Here is an 18,870-nt window from a genome sequence, read left to right as displayed (position 1 = left end):
CCTACTACAAAAGGACAAGGGAACTTTGGTTTGCCTAGTCTGCCACCTGGGCAAGACCAGAGGAGTCCCTTTGCCCAGCGATTGACACCTATGAGTACTCTCCTGTGATTACTGACCTCCCATTTGAGGGATTATGGAGGGGACCAAGTGGCTTCCAAGTCCTTGGCCAATGAAGCAAAATGGCGGTGGAATGAAGGAAACTGGCAAAGGAGTTGATTTTACAGTGGTACCTCAGGTTACATACGCTTCAGGTTACAGACTCCGCTAACCCAGAAATAGTGCTTCAGGTTAAGAACTTTGCTTCAGGATGAGAACAGAAATCGTGCTCCAGCGGCGCAGCGGCAGCAGGAGGCCCCATTAGCTAAAGTGATGCTTCAGGGTAAGAACAGTTTCAGGTTAAGAACGGAACCCTGGAACGAATTAAGTACTTAACCCGAGGTACCACTGTATATGATTGATAGAGCTAGGTGACTTCCCTGAGCTGTCAAGTCAAAAGGATACATTTATGCATAATATTTGTAACATTTAACAACTTTAAAGATGTGCCCCCCTATAATTTCCGTAACAAACTGTGCCTGGAAGCAGCCGCCGTGAGCGAGGGAGTCCGGAAGGCAGCCCTGAATAGGTGAGCAAGGGCCATAATAAATCTAATTGATGAAGTGCGGCAGCTGCTCCTCTTGCGCCACTTCAGCCAGTAATGTAATGAGCCTCCAGTCAATCTGAAGCCTGGCAATTGGATTTCATCCTGGCAACGGCGTCGGCTGCAGCAGGCAGGTGGTCGTGGGCTTTGCCCCCTGGCCCCGGGCAAGGAGCTTTGGGGGCTGGGGGCTTGTCTCCCGGCCACTGCGCTGGGCTGCCACCCCCGACAGAAGCTGCCCCCTCCCCACAGCTCCGTTCGCCAGCCTCAGGTTCGTTCCGGGGGGGGGGGGTCCAAGTACCCGGTTTCGGCCAGTGGGGGGCGGCCTTGGCAGAGCTTTGGTGACTCTTCTGCGGCAGAGAACACAACAGAATAGTCTTTGGTGCCAAAAATCCTCTCTTGGCTGCCTTCTTTCTTCGCTCCCCTGATTGGCTGGCGTCCCTTTCAAGCCACTTTGCCCGCCCCTCCCTGCCCACAGTGTGCTGTTTGTACAGGGCAGCAACATCTTGCTCTATGTCGAAAGATCAGGAGGACAGAAGAAGATCTTGCCCAGCAGCCTCCTTGCGGTGGCCAGCCAGAGGCCTCTGGCAAACCAGCCGGCGGCAGAAGGGAGAGCAAGATTTTAAACAGACTGCTGTATTTTAATATTCTGTTGGAAGCTGCCCAGAGTGGCTGGGTGTCGCAGGAAACCCCCCCCAATCATTCAGTTTGTACAAACTTCACACACACACTCACACACTACATACGCTACGCTTCTGTTATAAATTCATAGAAAATCAACCATGCATCGGATTTGCACTGTTCCACTTTTATTTTACTCCATGAAGGAAGGACTACAAAATGGGGAAGGTTTGATACAGGGCAGCCATAATCCCTTCACCATCCCAGCACATCCACAGGAGCCCTGCCCAGTTGATATGCCAACCCTGATGGTCCTAGACAGAAGACCATCAAGATCACAAAGAACTTGCATATGGGAGTGGATTCAGCACAGACTGGAACAAAGGACAATAATCAGCTCTTCCCTCTGGGGGCAGGAAACTGCAAACTCCCCTCTGTCACCTGGAAAATACTCATGGGGAGGGGAGAAGGGGGAACCAGCCAGGTGACAGGACACTCAGGTTACCTCCACAACCCCTCCCTCAACCCCTCCTTTCTGTGATGTAGGTGTGATGTTTCTGGGGGTGGTCTTGATCTCCAGGGTGGCAATTTCAAAAGTCTTTCTAAGGCCTTGCACACCATTTTTCTGGGTCCCTCCTCTCTCCTGCAAGTGAGGGGAGCACCCTGTTGCAACAGATCAAGAAAGGCCAAGCCCACAGGCTGCTCTTTTGCTCCAAGTAATCCTGGTTGGTGTCTTTGTTTTTGTCCAAGGGAGCCCTCAGATTTTTCCATTAACATGGGGAAACCCAGCCAGTTGGGCGGGGTATAAATAAATAAATAAATAAATAAATAAATAAATAAATAATTCCAAGAGAGCACCCTGCTGCCTCCTGCTTGTTCTTCTTCTTGCTTCGGACAGAAACCTCTATTATTATTTGCAACTTCCCTTGCAAGCCTGACCTCATTCTGAGCTTGAGCCAGCCTGACTCCCCCCCTGTATCCTCCTCCTCTCTGACTTCCCCTTTCTTCCATTTCTTATACGCGCCTGTCAGGGGTTCAGGAGCAGAGGCACAGGGGAGAGAGGAAGCGGAGAGCGAAGGGGAACAATCCGAGGGCAGTGTAGGTGAGGATGACAGTGGGGCAAGAGATTCCATGAGCCTGTCCAGCGATTTGGAAGATTCCCAGAAGGGGGCACCGATAGCCAGAGCAAGGGGGGTCCCGGGAGGGATGCACCAGAAGCAAGGGACCAGCGGTGACTCCCAAAGCAGCAGCTGGAGATCGGGACCAGTTTCCCCACCAGAGCGTAGCGGGGGGGGGGGGGAGAGTCCCATGTGTCAGGACCGGTTTCCCCTCCAGGGGAAAGAGAGGATGAGTCAGGGCTGACCACGCCCCTATCGTTGAGTGAGGGAACAGAGGGGAAGCCAGATCCAGCGAGCCCCCCCCCAAGGGGGAAGCAGTGAGAGGAGCCGTGTAACGGTCAGGAGGAAAGTTGCTGGCTGGGCGCGCGCGCCAAGTTCAAATGCACAGGCACGCGGGACAGCCGGGAGCGCAGATTGGGAGCCAGGTCCTAAAGCACGCCGGAGGCAGGGGGAAGAATCCGGGGACTCAGCATCAGAAGAGTCCAGAAAGGGCAACACCCCGGTGGGCAGAAGGACCCAGAGGAGAAAGGAGCAAAGGAAGAGGTGGAGTAAGGCTAGGGTCTTGAACTGGTGTCTGGGGGGAGGAGATTCAGACGGAACTTCAGCGGTCTAGGGTTGAGACGTAGAGCTGCGCGCCGCGGCTTTGGAATCGAAACTGAACCTTAATAAAGACTTTTGTATATAACAAGAACTGGCGTTGGTCCTCTGTGAGCTGGGACCTTGGGCAGCTCTGACAGCGCCCTTCTGAGCTCTCAGCTCATCCGTGAGCTCCTTTTGCAGCCACACCAGTTTCCTTAGATGCTTCCTGCATTTCTTTCTTGTTGGTCTTGTCTGCATTTGGGCCTTCAGTATTTCTCCTTGGGGAAACTCCATCCATCCTGGACTCCCTTCTCTCCGAGTATTTCTGACCATGGAATCTCTCATCCAGGAGCTCTTTAAGCTTTTTGAAATTGGTCTTGAAGTCCAGAGTGTGTCTCTGACTACGCTCAGTTTCCCCTCCTCTCTGTATCCTGAGACCCAGGAGAACACGATCACTTTCCCAGTACTACCACTTTGTCGATAATTTCCTCCCTGTTGGTGAAGACCAGATCCAAGATCGATGACCCCCTTGTTGCTTCTTCCACCTTCTAGGAAATGAAATTATCTGCAAGGCAATGGAGGAATTTTGTGGGACCTTGCAGTACTGGCAGAGTTTGAGCCCCAAAAGATATTGGGGAAGTTGAAGTCTCCCATGGCTACTATATCTCTCCTTTTTCACAGAATGGAATGGAAATGTTACGGAAAAATCTAGGTGTGAGGCTGCTCAGTCCCCCAGCTGGTCGGGCAGAGCCCGCGGGTCCCTGCCAAATAAAGGAAGGAGTCCAGCCACCAACCGGAGGAAATATCTGAAGACCAAGGTTTATTGCACAACAGTCTCAAAGAGGAATATTGAACCCCGAGAACGGGGTGACAAGGACGTTTAGAAGTTTCTATCTTATCCCAGCAGACAGTTCATTAAGCATCATCATCACTACATCATTGCTGCATCAGAAAAGGGGAGGGTTATACATGATTAACAGGAGGAACGTGTTGGGGCAACAGGCGGAATACAGGATATGCATTGGGAAGTACATTCTTGTCACCTACTACAAAAGGACAAGGGAACTTTAGTTTGCCTAGTCTGCCAGCTGGGCAAGACCAGAGGAGTCCCTTTGCCCAGCGATTGACACCTATGAGTCCCTTCCTGTGACCATGTGACTTTTTGGGGGATTATGGCGGGGACCAAGTGGTTTCCAAGTCTTTGGCCAATGAAGCTTTGGAATGAAGGGAACTGGCAAAGGAGTTGATTTTATATGATTTTTAAAGCTAGGTAACTTCCCTGAGCTGGCAAGACAAAACGATACCTTTATGAGTAATATTTGTAACATTTAACAACTTTAAAGATGTGCCCCCCCATAATTTCCATAACAGAAGGGACCCCAAGGGTCATCCAGTCCCGCCCCTGCAATGCAGGAATCTCAACGGAAGCTTCCCTGACAGACGGTCACCCAGCCTCTGCTTAAAAAGGAAGGAGAGTCCACGGCCTCAATCAGCTCTTAAAGTCTTCCTGAGGTTTCATCGGAATCTCCTTTACGGTGCTACCTTGGTTCTCAAGCTTCATCCATTCCGGAAGTCCGTTCCAAAACCAAAGTGTTCCAAAACCAAGGAGTGCTTTCCCATAGAAAGGAATGCAAAACCGATTAATCCGTTACAGTCTTTTAAAAACAACCCCTAAAACAGAAATTTAAAATGACTTTTACTATCTAATGAGACCATTGATCTCTAAAATGAAAGCAATAATCAATGTCATGTACTATAAAATAAATAAGACAGTATTGTAGATGATAAAAAATAAAAGTAACTTTTTTTCTTACCTGCATTGATGATAGTCATTGTTTGGGTGGGGGGGCTTTGATCCATTTCTGCAGTTACACAATCAATCAATCAATCAAAAAACGAAAAACAAGCCACAGTCACAAAAATGAAAAAGTCACACAAACAAAAACGCAAAAAATTGCAAAAACAAAAGCACCAAATATTACCCCAGAACACTGCAATTGGAAACGGAGGCCTTTAAAGCCCTAAACGGCCTCAGCCCAGTATCCCTGAAGGAGCGTCTCTACCCCCATCGTCCAGCCCGGACACTGAGGTCCAGCTCTGAGGGCCTTCTGGCGGTTCCCTCCCTGCAAGAAGCCAAGTTACAGGGAACCAGACAGAGGGCCTTCTCGGTAGTGGCGCCCTCCCTGTGGAACGCCCTCCCACCAGATGTCAAATAATAATAATGATAATAAATTTTATTTATATCCCGCCCTCCCCAGCCGAAGCCGGGCTCAGGGCGGCTAACAACAAAGAGAAAAATAGCTACCAAACTTTTAGAAGACATCTGAAGGCATCCCTATTTAGGGAAGCTTTTAATGTTTAATAGGCTATTGTATTTTAGTGTTTTGTTGGAAGCTGCCCAGAGTGGCTGGGGAAACCCTGCCAGATGGGTGGGGTATAAATAAATTATTATTATTATTATTATTATTATTATTATTATTATTATTATTAATCACAGTGTGTGTGAGGGGGACTTAAATTTGCCGCGCAAGGGGAAAATGAGAGTGGGGGAAATTTTCTTACTATGCGGGGGACTCAGATTTGCTGTGCAACAGTAAAAATGGAAGCTCAGGAGCATGTTTGGCTTCCAGGGCAAAGTTCGAAAACCGGAAACCTACTTCTGGGTTTGCAGTGTTCAGGTTCTGAGTTGTTTGGGAACTAAGCTGTTCGAAAACCGAGGTACCACTGTACTGTAATTTGAATTGTACTGTAATTTGTTTCAAGTCCTCCCCTCTGGAGCAGGAGGAACAAGCTTCCTCCCCCTTCCCTTTGGTGTTTGGTAATCTGCGTCATCTGGCTTGGCAGTCTATAGCAGACACCCACATTATAAGGTCTTGTAAGGTCTTCTGGTTTCACCCAGATACTCCCAATGTGGTTTCCATGCTCCACTTCAGGGATTTCTTCACAAGCATCCACATCATTTACCTATGATGCTACTCCTCCCAGCTTCCTGTTTGAGCAGATTGTGACACTCCCTTTCCACATTCCAGTCTTGACTCTCATGCCACCAAGTTTGGGTAATGCCACCTAGGTCGTATTTGCCACCCTGTGCTGAAATCCAGCATCGCCTGAGTTTTGAGAGTGCAGCTTTCTCCCAACTAAAGTGCAGAGTGTTAGAAGACTGGGACATTGGCAGGGAAACCAAAATGCTTGTTTACAAAGCTATTGTACTACCAACCTCACTATATGCTTGTGAAACATGGACCACTTATAAACACCATCTCCAACTCCTTGAAAGATTCCATAAACAGTGTCTCTGAAAACTTTTACACATCACTTGGGAAGACAGGTGAACTAATATCAGTGTACTGGAAGAAGCAAAGATCAGCAGTGTTGAAGCAATGATTCTTCAACATCAACTTCATTGGACTGGTCATGTTGTGCAGATGCCTGATTATAGTCTTCCAAAGCAACTACTTTATTCCAAACTTGAACATGGAAAGCGTAATGCTGGTGGTCAACAAAAGAGGTTTAAAGGTGCTCTCAAGGCAAATCTAATAAAATGTAGTATAAACACCGACAACTGGGAAACACTGGCCTGCGAGCGCTCCAGTTGGAGAACAGCATTGACCAAAGGTGTCATGGGCTTTGAAGACACTTGAACTCAGGACGCAAGGGAGAAACGTGCTAGGAGGAAGGCAGGCTTGGCAAACCCTTACCGGGATCAACTCCCGCCCAGAAACCAATGTCCCCACTATGGAAGGGTGTGTGGATCCAGAATTGGCCCCCACAGTCATTTATGGACTCCCTGTTCATGGAAGACCAACTTACTCAGCTCTGAGGGATCGCCAAAGAAAGAAGAATCTCTGTTCCAGGAGGACAGTCCACTCTGCTCTACCAAGAATTTCCTCGTCTTGCCCTGCAGCGTGGCCTTCCTCTGGGCCCCATCCTGCTCTCTTGTAGTGCTAGCCACCATGGAGTAGGCTCGGATCAGGCCTGGGCTCCACCATGTGTCCTTGCCCCCTCAGTTCTCTCCTACTTCTCCTCCTCAGCAGCGTGGCAAAATTGGGGCTCCCCTCTTTTTTCTCCTTCCTCTTTCTCTCTCTTCCTTCTCCTTCTCCTCTCCTCCTTCTCCTTGCGTCAGCTCCAGGGTTTTTCTGGCCCCGGAGCGCTGCTGGGCAGTTGGCCTCATGGCCGGGCGCTCTCGCTCCCGGCTCGATTTGGGTCACGGGGGCAGCGGTTCCCCCAGTTGACCCGCTGGGTGTTCCCGGTTCCCCCGTGGCAGCAGCAGTCTCAGCAGCCTAGAGCCAGCCTTGGTAGCGCAGTTGGCTCTGGCTGGCTTCAGGAGCTGCCCGCTGCCGTGGCGCCCGCCATTTTGCCTTGCCAGAAGTCCCCATATGATGTGTCTTGTGCTGTTGAACCAATCACACAACATTCATTCCCTACTAATAAATCCACAACACTTAAAATATAAATCTGGGGACATTAAATGAAATCTGGGGACATTCCGGGGATGGATTTTGTCTGGGGACAGATTTGTGAATCCGGGGACTGTCCCCGGGAAACGGGGACGTCTGGTAACCACACTCTACGGCCTTAAAATAATCTCAGCTGGGCTTGTTGTGCTGCGTTGCTGCTCCTGTTGACTTTTGTGGGCGTGTGTTTCTGTGCGGTGTTTTAATTCCTTTTAATTGGGTTTTGAAATTTTGGTAAGCTGCCCTGGGGTTTTTATTGAAGGAGTGGGTGTTATATAATCCCCAAAATAAATAACATAATAGATGAGAACTTCCTTAAAAAAAACAAACAAGGCTGAGGCTCTTTTGAAATGAGTTTATGATTTATTTCATGCACCGAAGCTGATCCTTATCTCGACGTGAGGGAAGTTTGCAAACTGATATCGGGCATGGAGGAAATAGAGAAAGAAAAGTCCCGCCCCCCCTCTTTCTCTCATAATGCTAGAAGTGAGGGGCATCCAGTGAAAGGGAAGATTTGGGACAGTTAAAAGGAAGTCCCTCCTAGTTAGACTGTGGAACTCCCTGCCACATGAGGCAATTTTAAAAGATGATTAGTTAGATTCATGGAGGAAGAGGGGGCTCTGCGTGACCTCAGTGAGGGCAAACCAGCAGAGGGCTCCCTCTTGCCCCCCCCTGCGGCCTCATGCAGGGGGGAGCAATCTCTTTTTTAAAAATAAATATTTTCTTAATTTCCAAATATAACAGAAATAAAACAACATCAATACAAATTCAATATCTAACAAAAAAAATGAATCCCCCCCCCAGTCCCTTCCTTGGTTCCAATGTTTATCAACATACTGCATGTCCAATGTAGAATAAAAACCATTAAAATTACTTATTTTTCATTCACAATGTAATTATTAGTAGTCCTAGAACCCTGCCAATGTATTATCCTGTGTACATTGCATTTGTATATATGCACTAAAGTCCTTCCATTCTTCCTTAAATTCGCTGTCATCTCTTTCTCTTAGTTTCATGGTCATTTTCGCCATTTCAGCATATTCCACCAGGGGGGAGCAATCTCATTTGTTCCAGGGGGGCTGCAGAACTTTGGGTTAGTTTAGTTTAGCTTCGACAAGAACTTTAATTGTTCTTTAATTGGATTTTAAATGGTTTTTAAAAAATGTTTGCCCCCCTCCTCAAAACATTTTTTTTTTAAAAAATGAACTCAAAGCAAGAAAATAGGTTTGCCATTTGGGGTGGGGGCAGCACTGGAAGAAAGGCATGTAGGCCACCCCCCCATGTGGGGGCCCGTCTCTCGGCTTTGCCCTCGACACTTTGCTTCCCGCACAATGCCTTTTTTAAAACTTTATTTCATTTTCAAAATTGACAAAGAAAGAGCAAAAAGTATAAATTGATCCTCAACTACATATTCTAATATGTTAATAAATATTACAAAGCCCTTGAAAGATCCAAAATAAGCAAAATAACATTTAAAAAAAAAAAAAAAACAAAATGACAAAAACTAAAAAATACAAAAAACTAAATTACCGTATTTTTTGCACCATAACACTCACTTTTTTCCTCCTAGAAAGTAAGGGGAAATGTCTGTGCGTGTTATGGAGCGAATGCCTACGGGTCGCGGGGGGGATTTGCTGCAGTCGTGAGCAGAGGATCCATGGTTCCCCTTCCTTCCCTCCTCGCTGGCTCGCTTTGAAACAGCAAAGTGGGAGAAGAGCCGCTGAGTGGGGAGGAGAGAGGGACAGAGAGCCTGCTTCTTTAAAGGAGCAAAGCGGGAGAGGAGAGGGAAAGGAAAAGCACTCAAGGGACAAGGAGCACGCGTGGGGTGGGTGGAGAAGGATGCTGCTAATAATGAAGAAGAGGGGTAAGCAGAGGTAAGTGTAAGCGGCTCCTGTCCGGTTGGTTCCTTTAAAGCAAGCAGGCTCTCTGTCCTTCTCTCCTCCTCACTCAGCTCGCTAAATAGCAGCAAAGTTTTTCAGCTCACTAAGCCGGGGATGAGCGGGGAGGAGGGAGAAAAGCAGAGCCTGCTTGCTTTAAAGGAGCAAAGCGGGAGAGGAGAGGAGCCTTCTCCCCTTATACCCCTCTTCTTCATTATTAGCAGCATCCTTCTCCACACACCCCACGCGTGCTCCTTGTCCCTTGAGTGCTTTTCCTTCCCTCCCCACTTAAAACGTGGTTACAAAGCACGGATCCACATGGATCCTCAGGATTTTTGCACTGGGTCACCCCAAATTCACCATCAGATCACATAGCATGTCCATGGCTACATCTTGCACCAAAAAAATCATGCACCCACTGTTGCCTGGGGCCGCAGTGGTGCAAAAACATGGTTACAAAGCATGGATCCCCAAACTCACTGTCAGATCACATGTCTGTGGCCACAGCATGAACCACAAAAATCATACATCCACTGTTTCGTTTAGAATATTTTTTTTCTTGTTTTCCTCCTCTAAAAACTACGTGCGTGTTATGGTCGGGTGAGTGTTATAGAGCAAAAAATACGGTACTTTTCAAATACAAGCGATATTTAGGAAGTTCAAACCAATACTTGGATATTCTTTACACAAAATCCTTCATACTGGTTTGAGTCCCTTAGGAATTTATTGACTTCCGACTATCTCTTTACGGTTTCAACTTAATTACTACCATTCGATAATCTGTGGCGGAGGTTTTTCCACAGAGCTGGGATTGTGGAGCTGGGATTCCTGCCACGCCGTGGGCTGGGCTGGATGACCTCTGGGGATCCCGGCTCTGCAGTTCTGTGCTGCCTTGCAGCGGCTGCGCTGGGAGCGGCAGCTGGCCAAGCGGTGTGCTTGGCAGGAGCCGGCTGGTTAATCAGACGGAAAAGCTTTGATCACCAAGAGGGTTTTATGGAGAGAGATCACAAGAGGCCAGCGGGTTATTACAGGAAATCAGAGTCAAATGCATCTTGCCAGCCAAACATCCTCCGGCCGCTTCGCTCGCCTTGCCGGGCGGCAAATTAACTTGTCCAGGACCGAAGGTCACGTCTCTGCCGGGCCTGTCTCTCCACGCGCAAAGCGGAACGTGGCCGGCGGTGGCTCCTGCCCAAGATGCAAAAGGACAGCGAAAGGCACAGGGGCCCCGATCCTGGGGGGGGGGGCTGCCAACCGCTTTGATGGCCTCGATCCGACAGCCTGATCTGCTGCCAAAAAAACGTAATGAGAAGCTTCACAATGAGAGTATTTCTTGACAAATAATAACCACATTTTAAACCGTTTATCAATTTAACCAAATCAGTCCCTTATGAAATAGTCTGGCTCGGTCAGACCACACCTGGGATACTGTGCCCAGTTCTGGACGCCGCTATTTCAGAAGGATATTTATTGATAAGCTGGAAGGTGGGCGGAGGGTCCAGGGTCTGGAAACAAAGCCTGATGAGGAACGGTTGAAGGAGCTGGGTATGTTTAGCCTAGAGAAGAGGAGACTGAGAGGAGATATGGGAGCCGTCTTCAAATATCTTAAAAGCTGTCAGAAGGAAGAGGAAACAAGCTTGTTTTCTCCAGCTCTGGAGGGTAGGACTCGAACCCAGGGCTTTAAGTTGCAAGAAAGGAGATTCCAACTGAACATCGGATAGACCTTTCTGACGGGAAGAGCCGGACTTCTTTGAGGTGGCAGCCTAGAGCAGTAGGATCATAGAATTGGAAGGAACCCCAAGGGCATGGGTGTATCTGGGGGGGGGGCTAGCTCCCCCATCAAGTAAATAAATATAAATAGTTAACTAACTGACTAATTGTATCACAAATAATAATAATAATAATAGTAATAATAATAATCGCCCATCTGGCTGGGTATCCCCAGCCACAAACTTCAAACATTAAAAACTTCCCACAACAGGGCTGCCTTCAGATGTCTTTTAAAGAAAAGATAGCTGTTTATTTCCTTCACATCTGAAGGGAGGGCGTTCCACAGGGCGGGCGCCACTACCGAGAAGGCCCTCTGCCTGGTTCCCAGTAGCTTTGCTTCTCGCAATGAGGGAACCGCCAGAAGGCCCTCGGAGCTGGACCTCTGTGTCCGGGCAGAACGATGGGGGTGGAGATGCTCCTTCAGGTATACTGAACTGAGGCCATTTAGGGCTTTAAAGGTCAGCACTAACACTTTGAATTGTGCTCGGAAACGTACTGGGAGCCAATGTAGGTCTTTCAGGACTGGAGATATGTGGTCCCAGCGGCCACTCCCAGTCACCAGTCTAGCTGCCGCATTCTGGATTAGTTGCAGTTTCTGAGTAACCTTCAAAGGTAGCCCCACATGGAGCGCATGGCAGTAGTCCAAGCGGGAGATAACCAGAGCATACACCACTCTGGTGAGACAGTCTGCAGGCAGGCAGGCAGGCAGAGTCTCATCCTGGGGACCAGATAGCTCGGTTCTTGCCCCTCCTAAAATAAATCCTGGCTATGCCAGTGCCAAGGGGTCCTCTATTCCAGCCCCTGCAATGCAGGGATTTCAGCATCCCTGACCGAAGGCCCTCCATCCTCTGCTTAAAGACCTTCAAAGCAGGAGAGGCTGCCACACCTGAGCTCCACTCTCCAAGTGCTCTTAGCGCATGATGCGCCAGCCCTGAGGTGCAGGGGGAGAAAGGGACAGAGCAGTGGAGAGCAAGGGGTCTTCGGGGGAGGGCGAAGCTTTGTGCGTCCACGTCTAGTCCTGCCCCTTTCTGAACATTATTTATTGCTGTGTGCTTTTCCTTTAATAAACCTGCCAAAGAATAAAATAAAATAGGGATGGGTGGTTTTTCTCAGGGCGTTGGTGCCCTGGTTGCCCTTCTTCTGGCTGGGAATGCTGGGGTGGGGGGGAATTGTGGGTGCCGAGGAGGGAGAAGCGTCCCTGTTTTCTTCTGAGGAGCATCCGAGGGTTGGGCTGGCGAATGTTGTGTGTGCCGCTGGGAAAAGAACAAATCAATACCAGCAGCTCTGTTGACGAGAGAGCAAGGCTGGTTGGTACATGCAGATGAGGCCATGCATATTCATCAGGCGCCTTGTCTGTCTGGACACCTTTCTGCAGGTTTCTTTTTTTGGGGGGGGGGGGGAATGCCATCAGGACCCACCGAGCGGAGTGAGCAGGAGGGCGGCCAGCTGCCCGTGGAGAAGGGACCACGAAGCCGTTCAGAATCTGCCCCTTTGGGCTGAACCAAGACGTCTCCCCTCGCGCAGCTCAAAAGTTTAAGGAATCTTCTTTGTCACGCCAGCAACCACAATTTTCAAGAGTCACACAGGCTTTCAAAAAAAGTGTTTCTCATGCAATTAAGATGCTTCATTCTATGAATAGGAAATGCGGCGTGGAGATTCCACCTGGCGAGGAGTTAGAACGGATTAAATACAGTGGTCCCTTGGTTCTCAAACTTAATCCATTCCGGAAATCCTTTCCAAAACCAAAGCGTTCCAAAACCAAGGTGCGCTTTTTCATAGAAAGGAATGCAAAACAGATTAATCCGTTCCAGACTTCTAAAAACAAACCCCAAAACAGCAGTTTAACATGAATTTTGCTATCTAACGCAGGGGTCAGGAATTATTTTCAGCAGGGGGCCGGTCCACTGTCCCTCAGACCTTGTGGGGGGCTGGGCTATATGGGGTGGGGGAGAATGAATTCCTATGCCCCACAAATAACCCAGAGATGCATTTTAAATAAAAGGACACATTGTACTCATGTAAAAACATGCTGATTCCCGGACAGTCCGCGGGCTGGATTGAGAAGGCGATTGGGCTGGATCCGGCCCCTGAGCCTTAGTTTGCCTACCCATGATCTAACGAGACTATTGAACCATAAAATGAAAACAATAATCAATGTACAGGTAATCAATGTACAAATAATCTTACCTGCACGGATGATAGTCCTTGTTTGGACGGGGGTCTTTTATCCATTTCCACAGTCACACCGTCATTCAACCAGTAGCTGAACTCGGTTCCACACAGTCACAAAAACAAATGAACCAAGAAAGCCTCAAAAACAAAAATGCAACATAAATAGCAAAAACTGAAGCACCAAACTTAATCCTTTCCAGAAGCCCGTTTGACTTCCGAAATGTTCGGAAACCAAGGCGCAGCTTCTGGTGAGTGCAGGTGCCCTGGAAACAATAGCCGACAGCTGGGTTTTTGACGTTTGAGAACCAAGGTACCACTGTATTTCTTTTGAGGACCTGCATGAGAAGGGGCTCCTTACAGCCTCTGGATCTGACCAATGGGAGTCCTTCTATGCCCAAGATCCAGAGCATGGCCTAGTGGTTAGAGTTTTGGACCAGGACCTGGGAGAGACCTGGTCTCAAATTTCTACTTGGCTCTGAAGCTCCCTGGGTGACTAAGCCAGACGCTGCCACTCAGGAAGAATAAATGAGGCTGGACAGAGCCCTGTCTGGCACCTGGTGCTCCGTGGGGTGTGTGTGTGTGGGGGGGGGGAATTGCACGGAAAGAAAGAAATCGGCATCGTGCAGCACTAAGAGGCAGGAGAGATTCCTCTGGGGAGTCTGGGAGCAGGACACAAGGGGGCAGCCCCCCCTCTCCCCAGTCCAAGGCAAAGACAGGCCCCCAAAGCAGCAGTCGCCCAGGAGGAGAAGCCGAGGCTCCCATTGCTGGACAGCCAAAGAAGAAGAACCACAAATGGCTTTTAACGCATTCAAATTGGGAGACCAGGGAGGGAGGCGGTCAGTTCCTCGGATGCTGAGTCAAAGGTCTGCTAAAAGAAGAAAAGGAGATGGCGGAGAAGCTGAATGAATCACCATATTTTTTGCTCCATAAGACGCACTTTTTTCGTTTTAAATGTCTGTGCGTCTTATGGAGCAAATGTGTGGTCCCTGGGGCTGGGGGGGGGGAACCCCGGCTTCCCCCGCCAGCCCCGCCAAGCTCCTGAGCAGCTCTGGGCTAGCCCACGAAGCCTCCGCAGGGCAGCCCACTGCCCTGGGGAGGCTTCACGCGGCTATCCCTGGCTTTTGCGGGTTAGGGTTAGAGAGAGCAAGGTTCTCTCACTTTCCCCACCTCCTGCAAAAGCCCCCAAGAGCCGCGCTCCCTTTAAAGAGCCGCGCGGAGCGTGTGTGTGGCTCTTGGGGGCTTTTCCCTGAAGAGGGAGAATGGCAACCCGTCAGTGATGGGCTGGCTGCCCGCCCTTCTTCCTCCTCAGGGAAAAGCCTGCAAGTGCCGCACACACGCTCCGCACCACTCATGAAAGGGAGCGCTGAGCATGGCCTGGGATGCATACATGCTCTGCTCAGTGCTCCCTTTAAATAATATTTTTTTCTTGAATTCCTCCCCCCCCCAAAAAAAGTAGGTGTGCCTTATGGTCAGGTCGCCTTATGGAGCGAAAAATATGGTATTTGCTGGGGGACTGAATTAAAAGCTTTTTGGCAGTCCCAAAACACCGTGTCTACGGGGCCTTACTTCTTTGAGAGACAGTGGCCCCCCTCTCCTTCTCCTCTCTGGAAAGTTTGGGTGGAGCTACACACAGGAAAAACACACATGCTATAAATAAGTCAGAAATTAAATGGTTATAACAAAAGGGGTGGGGAATCCTATGTAAAAATCACATAGAAAATTTTCTTTGCTCTCTGTCGCCATCTGGTGTCACAAACTTATAAGAAATCTAAAGCATTGTTTTTTTGACTAATGTCGCTGAGTCCTTTGTCCCGGCTTCATCTCCCTGTTTCTCACCCTCCCACCCTGTGGATTTGACCGGCAGGAGCTCCTTTTTCCATCTCCCTGGGATGTTTCCATCCAGCAGTGAGGCTGACTGTTCAGCAAACATATTGTGACAGGTTTGGGGGGCCAGAGTCTGTGAGTGCAGGTCAGCCACAAATCCTGGAAGTGGTAGAAGTTGGGATTCATCAAGGTTTTGGTTAAAGCCTGCCCAACATGGAAGCCCCAGGATTTACGGTATTTTTTGCTCCATAGGGCGCACCGGACCATAGGGCGCACCTAGTTTTTAGGGGGGGGAATAAAGAATTTTTTTTTTATTTCTGCCCCCAGCCCCAAAGAGCAAAGAAGCCAAGATAGCCAGCGGGATCCATCCCGCTGGCTGTCTTGGCTTCCTCTTTAGCCACGTGCAACCTCTCCAGCGGGAGAGGTTGGGCGCGGCTTTGTTTTTAGCCACAGGCCTGGGGCGGGGAAAGCCTGGGCTTCCCCCAACCCCAGCCCCCAAAACAGGTCCAGGAGAGGCGGAGAGATTGCGTACAACCTCGCCGCTGCTCCCGGAGCTTGCGGGGCTGGGGACAAGATTCCCCCGACCCCAGCCCCCAGAACAGGCTATCCGCAAGCCTTTGGAGTCCGGCGGGAACTCCCGCCGGGCTATGAAGGCTTGTGGAGAACAAGCTGCTATCCGCCAGCCTTCAAAGTGTGGCCACAGGCTTGCGGATAGCTGCCTAAAGCCTGGAGAGCGAGAGGGGTTGGTGCGCACCGACCCCTCTCGCTCTCCAGGCCTCAGCGAAAGCCTGCATTCGCCCCATAGGACGCACACACATTTCCCCTTCATTTTTGGAGGGGGAAAAGTGTGTCCTATAGGGCGAAAAATATGGTAGCTAAGGAGCCAGAAGAGCTCCAGAGGGGAGAGGAGCTGCCTTGCTTGCAGAAGGTCTCAGGAGAGCAGCCGCTGTCCGTCCGTGTAGACAGTACAGTACTGAGATAGATGGACTGAGGGCCTGTCTCCATCCCAGGCCTTTTCCTCCATCCCTCTGTACCTGAAGGGCAACAGGCCTGGCTCCCCCAGCGCAGGGGGGACTTGGCCCCCTCCCCTCCTCCTCCTCCTCCTCCTCCTCCTCCTCCTCCTCCTCCTCCTCCTCCTCCTCCTCCTCCTCCTTTCTTCCTCCGCTGCTGCTGCTGCTGTTGTTCTCCTCTCTTCATTTCCTTCGCCACCCGTCAGTGCTGACGTCTGATCTGGAGAGGTTGGTGTTACACTGACCCAGCTGCCTTCCTTCCTCGCTTGCTGCCGGCTCTTCTCATTCCGCCGTCCGCCCGCTGTTTATTGAAAAGACGCATTCGTCAGATTAGATGAAATTCCTCCCCGGGTTCTGCGCTTTGGAAAGGCTCAAGTTTTGTTCCGGGGCAGAAGGGGCCCTTTGTGTGCCTGAGTGGCCTGGCTAATGAGATGGCGGGGTGGGGGGACATCGTGACCCACAGGTGAGGGGGCAGGTGCCCCCTCCTCCTGTTTTTCTGCCTCTGGTCCTTATTTAGAGCAAAGCTTTGCTCTGGCAATAGATTCTGCCTTTTCTTTTCAAAAGCATTTTTATTGCAAATAGCAGCGAAATAGCAAAAGAGAACTTCGGGAGATAAACGTGGAACTGAACGAAGCCAGGGCTGGTGTGAGATACTATATTTGCTGGAAGAAATGATAAAAGCAGGTTATCTGAATAGTTGCGGGAAGATACAGAAATGAGGCAGCGAGACGTGTGTGCTGCGCACAACTTTCAAGATGTTCAGGAACGTAAAGCAATAAATGAAGCCCATTGGCAACACAATGAGCACCAAAAATAAAAAAGGCTCCACATTGCATCAAGAAATGGATGTTTACGGATCAGGTTCCCGATGACTCAGCCTCTCCTGAGTTCTGCCAGAGATCCGCGTTGCATGGTTATAGTTGGCAGCACAAGCTGGGACCGTGTGCTGTGGGATCTCCCCTTTCTCTGACAAGCAAAACCGGACCTGACAGAACCAGTGAGAGGCAGTGGTGGTGTAGTGGTTAGAGTGTCTGACTAGGACCTGGGAAGAGACCAGGGCTCAAGTCCCCCACCTGACCCTGAAGCAGCCTGGGCGTGACCTCAGGAGCCACACACTCACTGCCCCTCGGCCCTGACCTACCTCACAGGGTTGTTGTGGGGATCGAATGGGGGGGGGAGCACCACCTGAAGCTCTCGGTGGAAAAACTGGGATATAAATGCAAAAGGTAAAAAATTAATATTGTGACGGGAGGCTGCTAGCCAGGTTTTCTCAGCCCTGCCTGCAGAGTCAGAGGCAGGAATGCATCTGAATACCGTGGTCCCTTGGTTCTCAAACTTAGTCCATTCCAGAAGTCCGTTCCAAAACCAAAGCGTTCCAAAACCAAGGTGTGCTTTCCCATAGAAAGGAATGCGAAACAGATTAATCCGTTCCAGTCTTTTAAAAACAACCCCTAAAACAGCAATTCTAAATGACTTTTACTATCTAATGAGACCATTGATCCATGAAATGAAAGCAATAATCAATGCCATGTACTATAAAATAGATAAAAATTAAAATTAACTTTCTTTCTTACCTGCATTGATGACAGTCATTGTTTAGATGGGGGGCTTTGATCCATTTCCGCAGTCACACCATCAATCAATCAATCAATCAATCATAGAACGAAAAACAAGCCACAGTCACAAAAATGAAAAAGTCACACAAACAAAAACACAATGAATTTTACTATCCAACAAGACCATTGGTTCATAACATGAAAGCGATTATCAAGGTACCATACTGTCAAATAAATAAGACAGGATTGTAATTGATAAAAATTGTAATTGACAGTATTGTAATTGATAAAAGCCTGGGCCGCTGTGTTGCTCTCTTTTTCAGGAATAAGGTTTAGGCACTTAGGTGCCAGCGTTTACCTTGTGCTCTTACGAACATGCATTTTTTAATGACGGTTATCCAAATTCTTATAGTAGCATTTTAACCTTTTGTATGCTGTTGTATTTTTTCCCTGATGTTCTTGTTTTACCTTTTTAAATTACTTTAAGGCTTCTTTTTAAAAAACAACCAAACATTGTATAAATTTCATGAAATAAGTGAATAAAATAAATAACTACAGGCACCCAGGACTCCCTCTCTGCGACACAAGGCAGAATTTTGCTTTCCTGAGGGTCTCGAGCAATATCACGTCTCCCTTGACGCTTTTTATGTGTGCTTATTTTCATTTTATCGCATTGATTTCTTTGGTTTACTTCAACAAATCTTCTCTTTTTTCAAAGCAATTGACAGCCAGAAGCACATCTTGTCTCCAGGGACCTCGGAGTCTTCTCAGCAAGATGAAAAGCCCTCAGCATCGCAGAGCCCTCCCAGGGAAGCGGAAGGATAAACGGGGAGCTGAGATGAGCAGAGAAGCCTTCTCCCGGCAAGTGAGACCCCCCCCCGGGATGCCCCCCCCGGGAGATCAAGGGCTCCTGGGCACGAGGGCCCTGCTCCACCCCCCCTTCCAGCCATGCTTCCGAATTCTGGTTGCTGGAAACCACCGGAGGGGAGAGAGGTCTTTGTGGTCCTTCTTCTGGGATTCCCACAGACAACTGTGAGACCAGGAAGCTGGCTAGATGGAGACCAGGCCTGATCCTGCCCCTTCTTATATCAGGCAGGCACTAGCGGTCCGGAGTTTCTGGAGTGCATTAAAAAACAAACCTCCTCAATTTTCTCAGTGGCAGTTTTTGGCACCTAGAGAGCACAACTGATGTTCACCTTTTACTGATAGGTTTCTTGTATATGAAACCATCCTAAATATCTTCTCAGAAGCTTAC

This window comes from Podarcis melisellensis (assembly GCF_964234715.1).
Source record: "Podarcis melisellensis genome assembly, chromosome: 4".
NCBI lineage: Eukaryota > Metazoa > Chordata > Lepidosauria > Squamata > Lacertidae > Podarcis > Podarcis melisellensis.
The sequence above is the reverse complement of the archived record's forward strand: the minus strand, read 5'-3'. Positions refer to the sequence as shown.